Below are 22,043 nucleotides of genomic sequence, written 5' to 3'. Positions count from 1 at the left end.
AAAAGAAAACCATGAAGCTTTTGATATTTGAAACTGCTAAAAATAACCAGGCTTCTTCTACCAGATGACAGAAAGGTCATATTTGTGACGCAAACCTCACAATTACACGCAATTCAAATTTTACAAATGGAAATCTAATAAATTTTTACCAGTCATTGTAATCAGTGATTAAACTTTTCTTCATGTAAAAATACAAACTAATACATCAGATAGTCTTCCCCCATCTTTTAAAAATAAATTGTTAAATATGCTGAACCTTAATATGTAAATCCTGGGAATTTTAGCAAAAAGAATTTTTTGTTTTTAGTGTATTTAGCCACTTTCCAGTTTAAAAAAAAGAAATTTGATTTGAGTGTGTAAAACTGAATTTTCTTTTTACTCACAAAGCCATTACTTTTTCAGAAGGATTCCCCTTTAAAACTACTAATACATTTTATTTTCAACTAAAAACCACAAAGGAATTCTAAGGATTTAAGAAAAATCTAGACTCCAGCTAGGCTGAATGTATACGAGCCCACCAGGCTCCTGTGTCCATGGGGTTCTCCCAGCAAGAGTACTGGAGTGGGTTGCCATTTTCCCCTCCAAAGGCTCTTCCCTAGCTAGGGATTGAACCTGGCATCTCCTAGGTCTCCTGCAATGGCAGGCAGTTCTTTACCACTAGCACCATCTGGGAAACCCATATGATTCTTACAGTTCTGTTCAGTCCCTCAGTTGTATCTGACTCTTTGTGACCCTATGGACTGCAGCATGCCACGCTTCCCTGTTCATCACCAACTCCTGGAGCTTACTCAAACTACGATTCTTAGGTTGCATTTAAATATATGAAATACATTGTCCTGGGAGAAATATAACAGTATATCTATTTATTTCATTTTTTCATCACCTTACTTTCATTTACACAAAGTACCATTTATATAGTAGACTATTACAACATGCTGCTGCTGCTAATGCTAAGTTGCTTCAGTCGTGTCTGACTCTGTGCCACCCCATAGACTGCAGCCCACCAGGCTCCCCGTCCCTGGGATTCTCCAGCCAAGAACACTGGGGTGGGTTGCCATTTCCTTCTCCAATGCATGAAAGTGAAAAGTGAAAGTGAAGTCACTCAGTCGTGTCCAACTCTTAGCGACCTTTGGACTGTAGCCTACCAGGCTCCCCTGTCCATGGGATTTTCCAGTCAAGAGTACTGGAGTGGGGTGCCATTGCCTTCTCTATGTAACATGATACAGACTGTTAAATTAAATCCCTGCAGAATGTATTTGGACAGAGAGCACAAGATTTTACATGGTCTTTTGTTAAGACAATGAATGAATGAATGAGTGTTCTGCCCTGCATGCATGCTAAATCACTTCAGTCGTGTCCAACTCTTTGTGACTCTATGGACCAGACTCCTCTGTCCATGGCATTCTCCAGGCAAGAATACTAGAGTGGGTTGATGCTCTCATCCACAGATCTTCCTGACCCAGGGATGAATCCTGTGTCTCTTACATCCCCTGCACTGGCAGGCACGTTCTTTACCACCAGTGCTTGCCATATAAAAGGGAACTGCTTTTCATTTCCCTTATTGATACATATTTTGAGAATTCATTTCTCACATTAATAGCTACATAAAAAGTTTCAGAAGCTGGGGATAATTTCAGTAAATGACTTATTTAGTTTGATGACTGCAATTAGGGCTAGCATTTTATAGGTTTACAATAGTCAATCTGTTTTTTGCAGATTTTAACAAATAAATAGTGGAAATCTTCCCCTTTACATTCTTTAAGATTTTGATAATCCCTCCTGCAATTTTATCTTATCTTAACTGAAGCTAGGAGAAGTGTTATATTATATTCATCTGTCGATGGACACTGAGGTTGTTTCCATGTCTTGGCTACAGTAAATAATGCTGTAATAAAAATGAGGATAAAGACATTTCTTCAACATATTGATTTCACTTCCTTTGGTTATATATCCCAAAGTAAGATTGCTGGAGCACACAGCATCTCTATTTTTAATTTTTTGAGGACCCTCTATACTGTTCTTCATAATAGTCGTAGCAATTTGCCTTCTCACCCACAGTACCCTAGGGTTCCCTTTTCTCTACATTCTCACTTGCACTTGTTAATGCTTGTTTTTTGATGATTGCTGTTCTGACAGGTGTGAGACAGTATCTCATTGTGGTTTTGATTTGCATTTCCCTGCTGTCCTCTGTTCATGTCCTCTGTCCATGGAATTCTCCAGGGCACAATACTGGAGTGGGTAGCCATTCCCTTCTCCAGGGGATCTTCCTGATCCTGATCTTCCCAGCGATTGAACCCAGGTCTCCTTCATTGCAAGTGGATTCTTTACCATTTGAGCCACTAGGAAAGCACGATAATTCAGTTTGGTTCAGTCACTCAGTCATATCTGACTCTTTGCGACCCCATGGATTACAACACGTCAGGCTTCCCTGTCCATCACCAAATCCTGCAGCTTGCTCAAATTCATGTCCATCGAGTTGGTGATGCCATCCAACCATCTCATCTTCTGTCGTCCCCTTCACTTCCTGCCTTCAATCTTTCCCATAACAAGGGTCTTTTCCAAGGAGTCTGTTCTTTGCATTCAGGTGGCCAAAGTATTGGAGTTTTAGCTTCAGCATAAGTTCTTTCAGTGAATATTCAGGATCTCCTTTAGGATGGACTAGTTGGATCTCTTTGCAGTCCAAGGGACTCACAAGAGTCTTCTCCAACACCATAGTTAAGAAGCATCAATTCTTTGGCCCTCAGCTTTCTTTATAGTCCAACTCTCATATTTATACATGACTACTGGAAAAAAACATAGCTTTGACTAGGCAGGCATTGGTTGGTGAAGTAATGTCTCTGCTTTTGAATATGCTATCTAGGTTGGTCATAACTTTCCTTCCAAGGAGTAGGCATCTTTTAATTTCATGGCTGCAATCACCGTCTGCAGTGATTTTGAAGCCCCCCAAAATAAAGTCTGTCACCATTTCCATTGTTTCCCCACGTATTTGCCATGAAGTGATGGGACCAGATGCCATGATCTTAGTATTCTGAATGTTGAGGTTTAAGCCAACTTTTTCACTCTCTTCTTTCACTTTCATCGTTAGTACTTCTTCACTTTCTGCCATAGGGTGGTGTCATCTGTGTATCTGAGGTTACTGATATTTCTCCCAGCAATCTTTTTCTAGCTTCTGCTTCATCCAGCCTGGCATTTAACATGATGTACTCTGCATATAAGTTAAATAAGCAGGGAGACAATATACAGCCTTGATGTACTCCTTTCCCGATTTGGAACCAGTCTATTGTTCCATGTCCAGCTCTAGCTGTTGCTTCTTGACTAGCATACAGATTTCCCAGGAGGCAGGTAAGGTTGCCTGGTAGTCCCATCCCTTGAAGTATTTTCCACAGTTTTTTTGTGATCCATACAGTCAAAGACTTTGACGTAGTCAATGAAGCAGAAACAGATGTTTTTCTGGAACTCTCTTGCTTTTTTGATGATCCAACGAATGCTGGCAATTTGATCTCTAGTTCCTCTGCCTTTTCTAAATCTTGGTTGAATGTGTGGAAGTTCACAGTCTTTTCATGGACCTATTGGTAATTCGTCTGTCTTTTTTTTTTTTTTAAGAACAATATCTATTCAGATCCTCTGCCCACTTTTTAATTGGGTTGTTTGTTTGTATTTGATTTTGAGTTATGCTGTTCCTTATGTTTTAAATGTTAACCTTTTATCTTATGTATGGTTTGCAAATAGTTTCTTCCATTCCATATATTGCCTATTTCTTTGGTTGGTTGTTTCTTTTGCTCTCTGCAAAAGTTTTTCTGTTTGATATAGTCTAACTTGCTTATTTTTGTGGTTGTTGCTGTGCTTTTCTTGCCATAGTCAAAATATTGTTGCTACAACCAACGCCAAGGAGCTTTTCCCCTGTTTTCTTTTTGGAGTATTATGATTTCACATTTTACATTTAAGTTGAATCATTTTGAGTTAGTTTTTGTGAGTAGTGTAAGATAGAGGTCCAATTTCTTTTCTGTGTGGGAAAATACTATTTTCCCCAATACCATTTATTGAAACTGATATTTCCGCTTCAAATGTTGTTGGCTTCCTTGCCAAATATTATTTAGCTGTATTTACGTGGATCTATCTAGGCTCTCTGTTCTGTCCCATTGATCTTTGTATCTATTTCTATACCAGGATCATCCTGTTTTGAATGCTGTGTGTGTGTGTGTGTGTGTGTGTGTGTGCACTCAGTCAGTCACTTAGTTGTGTCTGACTCTTTCCAACCCCATGGACTGTAGCTTGCCAGGCACCTCTGTCCGTGGGACTTTCCTGGCAAGAATACTGCAGTGGGTTGCCATTTCCTACTCTAGGAGATCTTTCTGACCGAGGGATCGAAAATGCATCTTCTGCATTAGCAGGTGACTACTTTACCACTGCACTACCTAGGAAGCCCCTTGAATGCTATAGCTTGGTAATATAATTTCAAACCAACATATGATGAATCCAGCTTTGTTTTTCTTCCTCAAAGTTGTTAGCTGTTTGGAGCCTTTTGTGGTTCTGTATGAATTTTATAATTACTTATTCTAGTTCTATGAAGGATGCCATTGCAAGTTTGACAAGGATTGTATTGAATCCACAGAAGGCTTTGGGTGGTATGAATATTTTAACAATACAAATTCTTCTAATCCACACACATGGATTTTACCTTCCATGCGTGTCTTTTTCAATTTCTTTCATCAGCATCTTATAGTTTTCAGAATACAAATCTTTAACTTAGTTAGCTACATTTATTTCTAAATATTTTATTGTTTTTGATGCTATTTTGAAGGAAAATTTGGGGGTGGTTCACTGTTAGTGTATAGAAATACAGATGCGTTTATATGCTGATCTACTTCTGCTTCACTGACTATGCTAAAGTCTTTGGCTGTGTGGATCACAACAGACTGTGGAAAATTCTTAAAGAAATGGAAATACCAAACCACCTAACTTGCCTCCTGAGAAATCTGCATACAGGTCAAGAAGCAACAGTTAGAGCCAGACATAAAAGACTGGTTCAAAATTGGGAAAGGACTACTTCAAGGCTATATATAGTCATCCTGCTTATTTAACTTATATGCAGAGTACAACGTGCAAAATGCCAAGATGGATGAATTACAAGCTGGAATCAAGATTTCTAGGAAAAATATCAACAACCTCAGATATGCAAATAATGCCACTTTAATGGCAGAAAATAAAGAAGAACTGCTGGATCATCGAAAAAGCAAGAGAGTTCCAGAAAAATACCTTTTTCCGCTTTATTGACTATACCAAAGCCTTTGACTGTGTGGATCACAATAAACTGTGGAAAATTCTGAAAGAGATGGGAATATCAGGCCACCTGACCTGCCTCTTGAGGAACATGTATACAGGTCAGGAGGCAACAATTAGAACTGAACATGGAACAGACTGGTTCCAAGTAGGAAAAGGAGTATGTCAAGGTTGTATATTGTCACCCTGCTTATTTAACTTATATGCAGAGTACATCATGAGAAATGCTGGGCTGGAGGAAGCACAAGCTGGAATCAAGATTGCCAGGAGAAATATCAATAACCTCAGATATGCAGATGACACCACCCTTATGGCAGAGTGAAGAGGAACTAAAGAGCCTCTTAATGAAAGTGAAAGAGGAGAGTGAAAAAGTTGGATTAAAGCTCAACATCCAGAAAACTAAGATCATGCATCTGGTCCCATCACTTCATGGGAAATAGATGGGGAAACAGTGGACACAGTGACTGACTTTATTTTTCTGGGCTCCAAAGTCACTGCAGATGGTGATTGCAGCCATAAAGTTAAAAGACGCTTACTCCTTGGAAGGAAAGTTATAACCAACTTAGATAGCATATTCAAAAACAGAGACATTACTTTGCCAACAAAGTTCCGTCTAGTCAAGGCTATGGTTTTTCCAGTGGTCATGTATGGATGTGAGAGTCGGACTGTGAAGAAAGTTGAGTGCCGAAGAATTGCTGGTTTTGAACTGTGGTGTTGGAGAAGACTCTTGTGAGTCCCTTAGACTGCAAGGAGATCCAACCAGTCCATCCTAAAGGAGATCAGTCCTGGGTGTTCTTTGGAAGGAATGATGCTAAAGCTGAAACTCCAATACTTTGGCCACCTCATGAAAAGAGTTGACTCATTGGAAAAAACCCTGATGTTGGGAGTAATTGGGGCCAGGAGGAGAAGAGGACGACAGACGATGATATGGTTGGATGGTATCGCCAACCTGATGGACATGAGTTTGAGTAAACTCTGGAAGTTGCTGAGTCAGACCTGACAGGGACTGAACAATAACAATTTTATGGAATATTTTTTTAGTTCTAATGTGCATTTTTTTGTTGCAGGTTTGGAATTTTCTCTGTATAAGGTTATTCCATCTGCACAGAGACATTTTACATCTTTCTTTCCAATTTGAATATCTTTTATTTCTTTTTCTTGTCTGAATTCTCTGGCTTTTTCAGCTTTTCACCATTGAATATGATGTTAGCTGTGAGTCTGTCATCAGTTCAGTTCAGTCGCTCAGTCATGTCTGACTGTTTGCAACCCCATGAATTGCAGCACACCAGGCCTCCCTGTCCATCACCAACTCCTGGAGTTTACCCAAACCCATGCCCATTATACTTTTTTTCAGCAGAAACTTTTCAGAATCATAACTCTCAGAATAAAGTTGATTTAATACCATTATAATTATATATTTATAATGTGAATAACATTAAAAGAATTTGTTTGCATGAGATATCCTTGAGACAGTTTTGTTAGTAATTCTGCTTCACACACACACAAAATGCAACCCCCTCTGCTGATTATAAGGAAAGAAAATCAAAACAGGACCAACTTTGCAGAAAGATCAATGTAAGGAGTCACATTCTGGTTGTAGATTTATTCATTTCAATTAGGGTAGAAAAATAATGCTTTTGATAACTTTATCAGATATATATTTATCAGATATATATAACTTTATCAGGCTTATATTTCATGTTACACATGTGCAATCAATTCACTAGAAGTATTATTGAAGGATTTTTTTTAAACTATATATCAGTTATGCTTGAAAGTTGGAGCATAATTTACCTCTAATGACATTTTTTTTTAATGCTAACTTGAAATATTTTCTTCAAAAATATCCTTCTGGTGATTTTCTATTTTCTTGTTATCTTGTTCTTTAGAAGATTAGTGATATTTGAAGGTCACATTTTCAGACCATGGAGCAGATTGAGGGATAAATTTGCATTTCTACTGGTGAACTATCATCTATGCAGGTGATAAAAAGACAGCAGCTTGATAAAAACATCTTCACAAATGTAAGAAAGATAAAGAAATGGAAAAAGAAATGTCAGGTTGACATTTATGTGTTAATTTTGAATACTTTAATTATCCTTCACTTCTCATGAGTATGTCATCACATTTCTAGTCATTACATCTCAACATAAAAGCTATGAATCTGTTCTTCTATGATATCATATGCATTCATTTTCCTTCTAAAAGCAATTTGATTGTAAATAGTTGTTTATTATCTCAGAACTCCTGCTAAATAGATCTACTATTATCCTTTCTTTTTGATATGGAATATACCATTTCTAACAGGAAATTCTGAATTTTAAATGTTTTTAAAGATATGAGGACTATATAATAGAGAAAACATATAAACTGCATTTCAGACTTTTAATCATCTATAACTTTATTTATCTACAACAGTTTTCAGAAATTATATTTTCTTATTGTGGTTTTTAAAATAACACAAATATAAATTAAGGGTGTTATTTCACAACTCGAGTACCAGTGTACTGATACACTCATAAGATGTGTATGAGATCAAGGTGCTTTCAATATTTTGATATGTTTTAATACTTTGATAATTTGATAGTGTCTTACATAATTAACTTATGTGTGGTAAACTAATAGAATTACCAGGAAAGTGAAAGTTAAAGTTGAGCAATCTTGTCCAACTCTTTGATTCCCCATGGACTATACAGTCCATGGAATTCTCTAAGCCAGAATACTGGAGTGGGTAGACCTCACTTCTCCAGGGGATCTTTCTAACCCAGTGATCAAACCCAGATCTCCCCTGTTACAGGCGTATTCTTTACCAGCTGAGCCACAAGTGAAGCCCAAGAATACTGGAGTGGGTAACCCATCCCTTCTCCAGTGAATCTTCCTGACCCAGGAATCAAACTGGGGTCTCCTGCATTGCAGGTGGATTCTTTACCAACTGAGCTATCAGGGAAGCCCAGAAAAGTAGACAAATCCAAAATTAGAACTGGAAACCTTCAATACCATTCTATTAGTAGCTTATAGATGCAGCAGAGTGAAAATCAGTTAAAAAGACATCAGTGGTCTGCACCATCAATTAACTTGGTCTAAGTGACATTTATAGAATACTCAACCCAACAGCAGCAGAATTAAAATTCTTAAGCTCACTTGGGACATTCACCAAGAAAGACCACACACTGGAACACAAACCATATATTTTATAAATTAAAAGAATAGAAATTAAATTATGTTCTTAGATCTCAAGGAAATTAAACTAAAAATGTGTCACAGAAAAATAGCTAGCAAATCTGTAAAAATTTGAAAATTAAATAATATATTTCCAAATTAACCCAGAGGTCAAAATAAATTATGAGGAATTTGAAAAATATTTTGAATTGAATAAAAATGAAAACAACTTTCAAAATATGTTAAATGCAATGAAATCCATTATTCAAAATTTATAGTATAGGGGGATATATATTAGAAAATAAAAATGTTCTAAAATCACTAACCTAAGTTTTCAGCTTAGGAAAATAGAAAAGAAAATTGAGACTAAAGCAAGGAATAACATAACAAAACTTAGAATGGAGAACAGAAATTTCAAAAACAGGAAAACAGTATATAAAATAAAACCAAAACTTAGTTATTTGGAAAGATTGAAATATTCATAAAACTCTGTCTAACATAAAACATTCATGCCTGCAAATTTGATAAATTAGATGAAAAATAATCAATTCCTTGAAAGACACAAACTATCAAATCTCCACAAAAATAAACACCTGGAATAAGTAGATCAAGCAAGATATTGTGGTATTGATAAAAGAATAGAAAGAAACATCTGTGGAATAGAACTGAGAGCTCAGAAATTGACCCATACAAATGTAGGCATTTGATTTTTGTAAAGGCATAAAGATAATTCAATTGAAAAAATATTATCTTTTCAACAAGTAGTGCTAGAATGTTAGAAATTCAGATGTGAAAATCTGAACCTAAACACAAAACACACTCCTTATCCCAAGTGTCAGTCACTCAGTTGTGTCCAACTCTTTGTGACCCCATGGACTGTAGCCCACCAGGCTCCTCCGTCCATGGTAGTCTCCAGGCAAGAATATTGGACTGGGTTGCCATTTCCCTCTCCAAGAATACTGGAGGGTATTGCCACACCCTCCTCCACGGGATCTTCCTAACCCCAGGCCTCCCACATTTTAGGCAAATTCTTTAATGTCTGAGCCAACAGCCAACCAACTTACACTAAAATTAAGTCAAGATTGATCATAGATCTAAATGCAAAATGTCAAACATAAGACATCCAGGAGAAAGCAGATAAAAATCTATATGATCTGAATCTTGGTGGTGAATTTTGAGATACAACACCAAAAGCACAATCCATGAAAAAAATGTTAAACTTTATTAAAATTAAGAACTTTGACTCTGTGAAAGAGACTTAACAGAATGAGTAATTAAGTCACAAACCGGGAGAAAATATTTGCAAAATGTACATCTGAAAGGACATGTTCAAAATATACAAATAATTCTTAAAACAAGGAAATAATGTACACAAAATAAACCATAGCAAAGAACCTGAACATATCCCTCATCAGGAAAAATACACAAATGACAAATAAGTATATGATAAAATGTTCATCATGATTTGTCACTGGGGAGTGATATTGAAATAACAATGACACAGGACTACACACATGTCAGTATGTCTAAAATCCAAAACTTGACATTACCAGCTGTGGGTGATGTTGAGGAGAATATCTGTCAATTAATGCTGGTGGGAATGGGAAATGGTACCTTGGAGGACAGTTTGATATTTCTCATAAAATGAAACATAATCTTATTTTATAATCTAGCAAACAGGCTTCTGGATATATACTCAAATTTTCATAAATCTATGTCCATAAAGATCTTGCACATGAAGGCAATAAGCAGCTTTATTCATAATTACAAAAAACTGGAAGCAAAGACATTGCCCTTCAAGATGTGAATACATAAATAAACTGCAAAGCATTCATACAAGAAAATACTATTCAATGATAAAAAGGAATGAGCTATCAATCCAAGTTAACAATGTGGATGAATCTTCAATGCATAGTGTCAAGTGAAAGAAGTCAATCTGAAAAGGCTATATATTACACTATTGAATTTACATAACATATTGGGAAAGGTGGGACTTCCCTGGTGGCTCATGGTTAAAGAATCCACAAGTAATGCAAGAGCTACTGGAGATGTGTGTTTGATCCCTGGATCAGGAAAATACCCTGAAGGAGGTCATGGCAACTCATTCCAGTATTCTGGCCTGGAGAATCCATGGACAGTGGAGCCTGGTGGGCTACAGTCCATGGGGTCGCAAAGAGCTGGACACAATGAAAGACAGTATACATTGGGAAATGTAAAATTCTGCAGATGGTAAACAAATCAATGGTTACTAAGGGGTTTAGTGGCAGAAAGCTGTTGAAAATATAAAGCAAAAGGGATTATTTTCAGAACTGTGAAGTAATTCTATATGGTAGTGTAGTAGCACTTGATACTAGGCATTTGTCAAAACCCATAGCACTTTATGACCAATGATTGGGACTGGAGATGGAAACAGGGTTTGATGCTATAAAGAGCAATATTGCATAGGAACCTGGTATGTCAAGTCCATGGATCAAGGCAAATTGGAAGTGGTCAAACAAGAGATGGCAAGAGTGAACATCGACACTAGGAATCAATGAACTAACATGGACTGGAATGGGTGAATTTAATTCAGATGACCATTATATCTACTACTGTGGGCAGGAATCCCTTAGAAGAAATGGAATAGCCATCATAGTAAAAAAAAAAGAGTCTGAAATGCGGTACTTGGAGCAATCTCAAAAACGACATAATGATCTCTGTTCGTTTCCAAGGCAAACCATTCTATATAAGGGTAATCCAATCTATGCCCTGACCAGTAATGCTGAAGAAGCTGAAGTTGAACAGTTCTATGAAAACTTACAAGACCTTCTAGAACTAACACCCCCAAAAGATGTCCTTTTCATTGTAGGGGACTGGAATGCAAAAGTAGGAAGTCAAGAAACACCTCAAGTAACAGGCAAATTTGGCCTTGGAGTACAGAATGAAGCAGGGCAAAGGCTAATAGAGTTCTGCCAAGTGTACGCACTGGTCATAGCAAACACCCTCTTCCACAACACAAGAGAAGACTCTACACATGGACATCACCATATGGTCAACACTGCAATCAGATTGACTATATTTTTTGCAACCAAAGATGGAGAAGCTCTATATAGTCAGCAGAAACAGGACTGGGAGCTGACTGTGGCTCAGATCATGAACTCCTTATTGCCAAATTCAGACTGAAATTGAAGAAAGTGGAGAAAACCACTATGCAGTTCAGGTATGACATAAATCAAATCCCTTATGACTATACAATGGAAGTGAGAAATAGATTTAAGGGACTAGATCTGATAGACAGAGTGCCTGATGAACTATGGATGGAGGTTTGTGACATTGTACAGGAGACAGAGATCAAGACTATCCCCAAGAAAAAGAAATGCAAAAAAGCAAAATGGCTGTCTGAGGAGGCCTTGCAAATAGCTGTGAAAAGAAGAGAAGGGAAAAGCAAAGGAGAAAAGGAAAGATATATCCATTTGAATGCAGAGTTCCAAATAATAGTAAGGAGAGATAAGAAAGCCTTCCTCAGCGATGAATGCAAAGAAATAGAGGCAAACAACAGAATGGGGAAGACTAGAGATCTCTTCAAGAAAACTAGAGATACCAAGAGAACATTTCATGCAAAAATGGGCTCGATAAAGGACAGAAATGGTAGAGACCTAACAGAAGCATAAGACATTAGAAGAGGTGGCAAGAATACACAGAAGAACTGTACAAAAAAGATCTTCACAACCCACATAATCACAATGGTGTGATCACTCACCTAGAGCCAGACATCCTGGAATGTGAAGTCAAGTGGGCCTTAGAAAGCATCACTATGAACAAAGCTAGTGGAAGTGATGGAATTCCAGTTGAGCTATTTCAAATCCTGAAAGATGTTGCGGTGAAAGTGCTTCACTCAATATGCCAGCAAATTTGGAAAACTCAGCAGTGGCCACAGGACTGGAAAAGGTCCGTTTTCATTCCAATCCCAAAGAAAGGCAATGCCAAAGAATGCTCAAACTACCGCACAATTACACTCATTTCACACACTAGTAAAGTAATGCTCAAAATTCTGCAAGCCAGACTTCAGCACTCTGTGAACCATGAACTTCAAGGTGTTCAAGCTGGTTTTAGAAAAAGCAGAGGAACCAGAGATCAAATTGCCAACATCTGCTGGATCATCGATAAAGCAAAAGAGTTCCAGAAAAACATCTTCTTCTTCTTTATTGACTATGCCAAAGCCTTTGACTGTGTGGATCACAATAAACTGTGGAAAATTCTGAAAGAATTGGAATACCAGACAACCTGACCTGCCTCTTCAGAAACGTGTATGCAGGTCAGGAAGCAACAGTTAGAACTGGACATGGAACAGACTGGTTCCAAATAGGAAAAGGAGTACATCAAAGCTGTATATTATCACCCTGCTTATTTAACTTATATGCAGAGTACATCATGAGAAATGCTGGGCTGGAGGAAGCACAAGCTGGAATCAAGACTGCCGGGAGAAATATCAATAACCTCAGATATGCAGATGACACCACCCTTAAGGCAGAAAGTGAAGAAGGACTAAAGAGCCTCTTGATGAAAGTGAAAGAGGAGAGTGAAAACGTTGGCTTAAATCTCAACATTCAGAAAACTAAGATCATGGCATCTGATCCCATCACTTCATGGGAAATAGATGGGGAAACAGTGGACACAGTGACTGACTTTATTTTTCTGGGCTCCAAAGTCACTGCAGATAGTGATTGCCGGCATGAAATTAAAAGACACTTACTCCTTGGGAGGAAAGTTATGACCAACCTAGATAGCATATTCAAAAGCAGAGACATTACTTTGCCAACAAAGTTCTGTCTAGTCAAGGCTATGGTTTTTCCAGTGGTCATGTATGGATGTGAGAGCTGGACTATAAAGAAGACTGAGCACCGAAGAATTGGTGCTTTTGAACTGTGGTGTTGGAGAAGACTCTTGTGAGTCCCTTGGACTGCAAGGAGATCCAACCAGTCCATCCTAAAGGAGATCAGTCCTCAGTGTTCATTGGAGGGATTGATGTTGAAGCTGAAACTCCAATACTTTGACCACCTGATGAGAAGAGCTGACTCGTTTGAAAAGACCCTGATGCTGGGAAAGATTGAAGGCAGGAGGAGAAGGGGATGACAGAGGATGAGATGGTTGGATGGCATCACCGACTCAATGGACATGGGTTTGGGTCAACTCCGGGAGTTGATGATGGACATGGAGGCTTGGAGTGCTGCGATTCATGGGGTTGCCAAGAGTTGGACACAACTGAGTGACTGAACTGAACTGAACTGTTAACCTTTATAGTATGAAGTGAACCTTAACATGTGTAAAGTTTCAAAAAATAATCAACTGATAGGAGAGGGAATTCTAGCATGTAATTCAGACTCTGACAAAATAATCTAATTTTATTATAGATATATGAATGAAATAACCTCATTGAAGGGTAAATGGGGGAAAAACATTGACCTAAGTAACACTGAAAATAAGCAGAACCTGTAAGACTAAAAACAGAGGAAACTAAACATTTAATTCTAGTTGATAAAGCTGCTTCCCATGGTGGAATACATGTACAATTTCTGAAACCACAAATATATATATATTAATTGAACAATTAAGGTTGTGGGTGCTAGATTTTTTCACTGATGTTGGAAGTTCTGGACAAGCAAGGAAATCTATAGTAACCCATTTGGTAATGAAGCAGAGGTGGAGGTATCAGTAGGAAGTTGTCATTAGGTTAAGATACATATAGATCATAATATATAGGAACATTTATACATATATGTACATATATAAGTGATTATATAGACATATATTTCTTTGCTCTATCAGCTGAGATGGCTTATCTCTTATTGCTACTAGGAGAGATGAAAGCCTAGTAACAATAAGGAAACCTAGCAACCACACTCCTAAAGTGTGCCTATACACAGTGATTTATTATACATTCAGAATGATGAGAAAAGTTATAGCAAAAAATTTAACACACAGTACCTCAGCCAGTTGATAAAGGTCAATACCCACGGTGATGTCGGGTTGATAATAGGAACTCTTAAAAACGAGGTAAGAGTAGCACTTTATCTCTGTGGTCTTACTCTTAAAAACCCACAATCTCCATCTAATCATGAGGCAATTGAGGGGAATTCTACAACATACATGAACAGCATTGTTAAAATTGTTCAGATAATGAAAACCAAGCCCCTAAATTAGTATATACTATACTTTAAACAAATCTTAGTTTACTAACAGTACTGATTTGATTATGAAACTTTATTAATTACCATTAATGAGAAAATATATGAATTTGACACATTTTAGTTTTCATAACAGAAGACAGTTTGCTTTGACACTATGAAAAATAGTCATTTTTTCAGTCAAAGAATTAAGCTTTAGTTAACTTAATGGTTGTTTTTGGATTTAAATTATGCACAAAATGATAATGGGCTTTCCTGGTGGCTCAGATGGTTAAGAATGTGCTTGCACTTCAGGAGACCCAGATTCAATCCCTGTGTTGGGAAGATCCCCTGGAGAAGGGAAAGGCAACCTATTGGGATATTCTTGCTTGGAGAATTCCACGGACATAGGAGCCTGGCGAACTTACAGTCCATGGGCTCGCAAAGAGTCATACACACTGATCGACTAACACAAACACATATTGTCATCAGTCTTAACTTATTCTACCATTTTTAGAAAATCGGTACATTTTAAGTATACTTTTTATCTGCAATTAAGTGTGGACTTGATCAAATATTATTTAAAACATTAAGTTTTATATAAGTTAACTGTTCAATTCTCTTTTCAAGTCTGCTGCTGCTACTGCTAAGTTGCTTCAGTCGTGTCCGACTCTGTGCGACTCCAGAGACGGCAGCCCACCAGGCTCCTCCATCCCTGGGATTCTCCAGGCAAGAACACTGGAATGGGGTGCCATTTCCTTCTTCAAGTCTATGAAGTAGTTTTTCTCTGATTCAAATTCTTTTCAAATGCTTGAAAAATTATCAAGGTAATATGCCTTCAGTTTAAAAGCAACAGAACACTTCAGATTCATAAGGAGAAACAACTTTTCAGGGTTTGTCTCCTGACTTGTATGACCAGTTCTTCAGAGGTAACTGGTTTCAAAAAATTTAACTGTTCATTCTAGAATTTTTATCCATAAGATGCCTGTAATGGTATTTTGATCCATAGATTATTTATTATTGGATTATACATTATTCATATGATCTATTGATTTGTACATTATGTAAACTGTTTTTATTTCCATTTCTTCATGGAGCTTAATACCTATTCATTTTAATTTATGAGAACTTCCCTGGTGGCTCGGTGGTAAAGAATCCACCTACCAGTATAAGAGACGCAGGTTTGATCCCTGGGTTGAGAAGATCCCCTGGAGAAGGAAATGGCAACACACTTCAGTATACTTGCTTGGAGAATCCCATGGACAGAGGAGCCTGGAGGGCTAGAGTCCATAGGGGCACAAAAGAGTCAGACATGACTTAGTGACTAAACAACAGCAAATTTATAATGAAGACTATACTATTTACTTTGATAGTCTTTGACATAGTTTTCCAATAGTCAAACCTCTCAGATAATTGACCAGTTTCATTTTCCTCCCAGATGGCTGCCCTCCTAAGCTCTTGATACTTGGTCTCTTGCTCAGATTTTATTTGCTTTATAGCTACTAGTTCCTGGAATTTTCTTTCACTATTATCCTAAGTATTATTCATCTTTTTTTTTTTCCAGTGCCTTTGTTTTGGATCATATCTTTTTCTTTCTTGTGATGTGAAGTCATTCAGTCGTGTCCGACTCTTTGGGACTCCATGGACTGTAACTTTTCAGGCTCCTCTGTCCATGAGATTTTACAAGCAAGAGTACCGGAGTGGGTTGCCATTTCCTTCTTCATTTCTTTCTTGGTGTATTCCATTTTGTGTATGTATGTGGAATATAATCTCAGTGGATTTCCCAGGGAAGTCACATGGGAGGAAGATTTTTGTAAATCATGAAAATAATCTCCTCACCCTTGATTAATTGTTTGGCTGGATATGGGCTCCTCATTTGATAATAAATTTTACTCTAAATACTTAGGGCACTTGTCTCATTGTTTTCTAGATTTCTCTGTTGCTATTGCCAAACACAATGCCATTCTGATGCCTGATCTTCCATATAAGATTTGTTTTTCACCCATTCTTGGGCCTTTCTGCACATTTCCTGATGGTGTGATTTGATAATAATCCTTTATACAGAATTTCTACTTGTCTCTTCTCATCTCAAACATCCTTCTTTTCTGAGGAAATGTATCTTCAAGTTTTAAGTTGATCCAGGTTTTGCAACATACATAGGCTTGTGTTCAAAGTGTTAGTCAATCAGTCGTTTCTGATTATTTGTGACCCCATGGACCCCAGCCAGACTTCTCTGCCCATTCTCCAGGCAAGAATACTGTGGTGGGTACCCATTCCCTTCTCCAGGGGATCTTCCCAACTCCAGGAATAGAACCTGGGTCTCCTTCCATTGTATGCAGATTCTTCACCCTCTGGGCCACCAGGGAAGCCCATATTTAGGCGTGCTGCTTGGTGGAAATTGCTGCATTATTTCTGGGTGAAAATCTTCTGAATACAGTGCTTACAATTGTTGTTATTGTTTAGTCACTGTCATGTTCAACTCTCTGTGACCCCATGGACTGTAGCCTGCCAGACTCCTATGTCCATGTGATTCTCCAGGCAAGAATGCTGGAGTGGGTTGCCAGGTTCTTCTCCCCAGGGGGTCTTTCTGACCCAGAGATTGAACCAGAGTTTCCTGCATTGACAGAGGGACTCTTTGCCTCTAAGCCAACAGGGAAGCTTGAATACTGTGCTTATTTACTTTCTGTCTTAAACGAGATCACATATCTAAATATTCATTCAACTAGTGTCAATAAACTTTAATTTTGATATACAAAAATTAGTTGATTTACTCAACAGGAAGAGTAAAAATTCAGATGCAGTTGAGATAGGCAGAGAAGTTTGTTATGAATATACTACCAGATCACCATTAAGTTGATATTTTCCTCTTATCTTTATTATCTTCTCCTAGAAATATAATTTGATTTCCACACTTTAGGTTCCTTTTTTAATCCCTACTGCCTACTAAAATCTATCAACTAAGCATAAATCAAATAACAAGTTTGTAAGTAAAGATATTTATATTGTTCACAATTGAAACCTATTATTTTGGGGTTAAGGGCTAATGTTTAAATAAAATAATGGGTTGGATAACAGATGTCTTTCTCAAAGATTTTTACCCCCATTTTCCTGGGTTCCTGGATGAGTTTTGGTTGCTTTTTAATAGGGTTTACCTTCAGCTCTGTTTCTTGTCTGGATATTGCAGTTATCAGTATACCCTCATCGAATTAAAGTCGAATTATAATAAGCAGGATTTCTCTCAGTGATAAAGCATAAAATAATTTTAGTAAATTATAGAGCACTTAATATGAAATAACAGTTAAAAGCACAGTCTTTGTTAGATGTCTGTCTCAGCCCCACATCTCACTGTCTGTGGTTTATTGCAAAACATTTAATATTGCAAAACATTAAACATTTGTACATTTGGTTTCCCCATTTTTTAAACAAAAATATTAATTTCTTATCCCACACAGGATTTTAGGAAAGATCAAATCAAGTAGCCCACAGTAAACTGCCTCACATATAGTAATATCTCTATAGTCATCAGTTGTTATTTTTTAACTTATTTAAAAAATAATTTACTGTTTTACCCAAGAATCAGACTAGGTGTTGGTGATAAAAGCATTGTAGCCAATGCCTTGTGGGATATTTCTTCATTCTCCTCTTCAGGATAGTGATATTTAATTATAGTCCTTGGTAGTATAAGAGATGATTAATCCTAGGACAGAGGTGGTAGTTGCATGAGGCTTGCATACATATTGGTTGGCTTTTGACAGTAATATTCATCCCCACATTTCCATTTATTCCCATAACAAAATGCAAAAATTTCAATTAGTTAATGCTATATGTGCTAACCATGATTTGTCATTTGAAAATCATATGCATACAGATATTTAATTTTGTGTACATACTTTGTGAAAAATATATCAACTTTAAATGTTTACTATAATTATCTCTGGTCTTCAGAGTACATCTTTTGAGAGCTGTCTCTTTGGGGGATTGTTTTGGATAACAGATAGTGGTTCTATTTTTAGTAATCAATTCAAAAGGTGTATCCTATATCTTTGAGGAGAAAACTATTTACAACTTTTACTATGGATTCTGCTTTTTCTCCTTTCTCTGAGATACAGATTTTGTTTTCTTTTCTAATGAAATGTTAGAGTTTACACATTCTTCCTCTCAATCCAAGTTACCTGAAAGTGGGTGTCCAAATTAGTCTCCAGAACCTTACAATGAAATTAGTGCAAAGGTTTCTTTATTGTTATGAATCATAAAAATGTAATCTTACTGATAATATCTAAACAAAACCAAGTTACTCTTTTTTGCAAAGTGAATAATGTGAGATTACTCCTTACATCTCTTCCTCTGCAAGTAAACATGTCCAAAATTTATGCATAGTTTTCTACACGGTATTGATATAACAAATAATTCAGTGAATTGGGTGTTTTAAGAAACTTAAATTAATCATACCACATAAGTGATTAATTTAATTTGGACTCTTTTTATAGCATATTGTTTCAGCATTAGACAGAAACCTAATAGGAGCCATCATATCTTTTTATTTATTTGGCATTTTAATAGAACTTTGCAAGAGAAAAGTATTTCTTTATGAATGCAATTTATCATTATTGTCCATGTCTAAAATAATATATGATTTAAGGATTAAATCACATAACCAGATTTTTACCCAATAACCCAGGACTTATATGAGAATTAACACATGTAATAAAAACTGAGGGCTTCCCTGGTAGCTAAGCGGTAAAGAATCCACCTGCCAATGCAGGAGACATGGTTTTGATCCCTGGTCAAGAAAATCCCCTAGAGAAAGAAATAGCAACCCACTCCAGTATTTTTGCCAGGAGAATCCTCATGGACAGAAGAGCCTGGCAGGCTACAGTCCATGGGGCCACAAAGAGTTGGACACAACTGAGCAACTAAGCACAGCACACCAGTATTTTCCCAGATGCCTGGGAAATCCCATGGGCAGAAGAGATTGGTGGGCTACAGTCCATGGGGGTCACAAAAGACTTGGATGTGACTTAGTGACTAAACAACAAATAAAAACTAGATAACTTGTTTAAATATGCTAAATTCAGGCCATTTCCCATCTAGATAAATAGCTTAGATTAGTTTATATAGTAAAAAGGAACACAAAAATAGTATTTAGTGAGATGAGAGAGACAGCTCCACCAAAAATAGGCAGAAATTTGTGAACAAACATACATACAAGTAGGAATTTATAAGAAGCATAAAAGGGAAAAAAGTAAACAATATGTAAATACTAAGGAGGAAATGGAGGAATACGTAAAACTTTTACAAGTATTTTATACAAGCTGTATTTCCCATTTGTTCAAATTTTTAAAAACTTGCAATGTTAAAAATAACTGTATGGAAAAAAAATCAATGAAGTCAATGTAAAGATCTTTAGTTAAACTATCTCATATTATGGATGAGCAAACAGACCAGCAGGGTTAATTGAAGTCATGCAGATCATCCTGTGAATTACAGGCTGGTCTGGGGATAGAATCAATGTGTTCAAGCTTTTTTGCCTGCATCACCCCATAGCCATGTTACAGCAAAATATATCCATCTATTTGTGCTTTTTCAACAAACTTTAAAAATTTCTTTTTTTTTTTTTTTCTACCAACCTACTTCTTTCAATGTATTTGTGCTGTTGCTGTCTAGTTGCTCAGTCATGTCCACTTCTTTTGGGACCCCATGGACTATACCCCACCAGGCTCCTATATCCATGGGATTTCCCAAGCAAGAATACTGGGGTGGATTTTGCCATCTCCTCCTCCAGGAGATCTTCTCAACCCAGGGGTCAAACTTGAGTTTCCTGCATTGGCAGATGTATTCCTTACCACTAAGCCACCAAGGAATCCATATCATCCATAGCAAAACTTTGTGATGAAGTCAACTGTACCGCTTGTCTCCCCACTAGGGTGAATAAACTTGGAGAGTGTGCAAGACTGGTCACTACAGTGGAAAAAATAAAATTAGCACATCCACTTACATTTACTTTTATTATAAGAAAACAAATAATTAAGTTTTATCAACAATTTATGTCAAATATCACAGTCACATATGTTGGATGACAATCCCTCTGTTTGTTCAGAATAACCTTAGTTTGTTCCTGTCCGCTTTCACTTTCAATATTGGTCCAGTTTGGACAATAAATTATATGGTCCACTTATACTTTGAGTCTATGCTGCTGCTAAGTTGCTTCAGTCGTGTCCGACTCTATACTACCCCAGAGATGGCAGCCCACCAGGCTCCCCCATCCCTGGAATTTTCTAGGCAAGAACACTGGAGTGGGTTCCCATTTCCTTCTCCAATGCATGAAATTTAAAAGTGAAAGTGAAGTCGCTCAGTCGTGTCTGACTGTTTGTGACCCCATGGACTGCAGCCTACCAGGTTCCTCCATCTATGGGGTTTTCCAGGCAAGAGTGCGGAAACGGGGTGCCATCGCCTTCTCCGTTGAGTCTATGGATACATAAAAATATTCTGATAGAGACTTTTTGGCAACCCACTCCAGAATTCTGGAAAATTCTATGGACAGAGGAGCCTGGTGGGTTACAATCCATGGGGTTGCAAATAGTTGGGAGCTTGACAGCTGGAATCAAGATTGCTGGGAGAAATATCAATAACCTCAGATATGCCGATGACACCACCCTTATGGAAGAAAGTGAAGAGGAACTAAAAAGCCTCTTGATGAAAGTGAAAGAGGAGAGCAAAAAAGTTGGCTTTAAGCTCAACATTCAGAAAATGAAGATCATGGCATCCGGTCCCATCACTTCATGGGAAATAGATGGGGAAACAGTAGAAACAGTGTCAGACTTAATTTTGGGGGGCTCCAAAATCACTGCAGATGGTGACTGCAGCCATGAAATTAAGAGACGCTTACTCCTTGGAAGAAAAGTTATGACCAACCTAGATAGCATATTCAAAAGCAGAGACATTACTTTGCTGACTAAGGTCCGTCTAGTCAAGGCTATGGTTTTTCCAGTGGTCATGTATGGATGTGAGAGTTGGACTGTGAAGAAGGCTGAGCGCCGAAGAATTGATCCTTTTGAACTGTGGTGTTGGAGAAGACTCTTGAGAGTCCCTTGGACTGCAAGGAGATTCAACCAGTGCATTCTGAAGGAGATCAGCCCTGGGATTTCTTTGGAAGGAATGATGCTAAAGCTGAAGCTGCAGTACTTTGGCCACCTGATGCGAAGAGTTGTCTCACTGGAAAAGACTCTGATGCTGGGAGGGATTGGGGACAGGAGGAGAAGGGGACGACTGAGGATGAGATGGCTGGATGGCATCACGGACTTGATGGACGTGAGCCTGAGTGAACTCCGGGAGTTGGTGATGGACAGGGAGGCCTGGCATGCTGCAATCCATGGGGTCACAAAGAGTCGGACACGACTGAGCGACTGAACTGAGCTGACAGCCTGGAAGGGTCCACTTGATCACGACTTCTCATGCAATCAT

Source organism: Capricornis sumatraensis, chromosome 13 (genome assembly GCF_032405125.1).
Source record: "Capricornis sumatraensis isolate serow.1 chromosome 13, serow.2, whole genome shotgun sequence".
NCBI lineage: Eukaryota > Metazoa > Chordata > Mammalia > Artiodactyla > Bovidae > Capricornis > Capricornis sumatraensis.
This window is presented reverse-complemented; position numbering follows the sequence as displayed.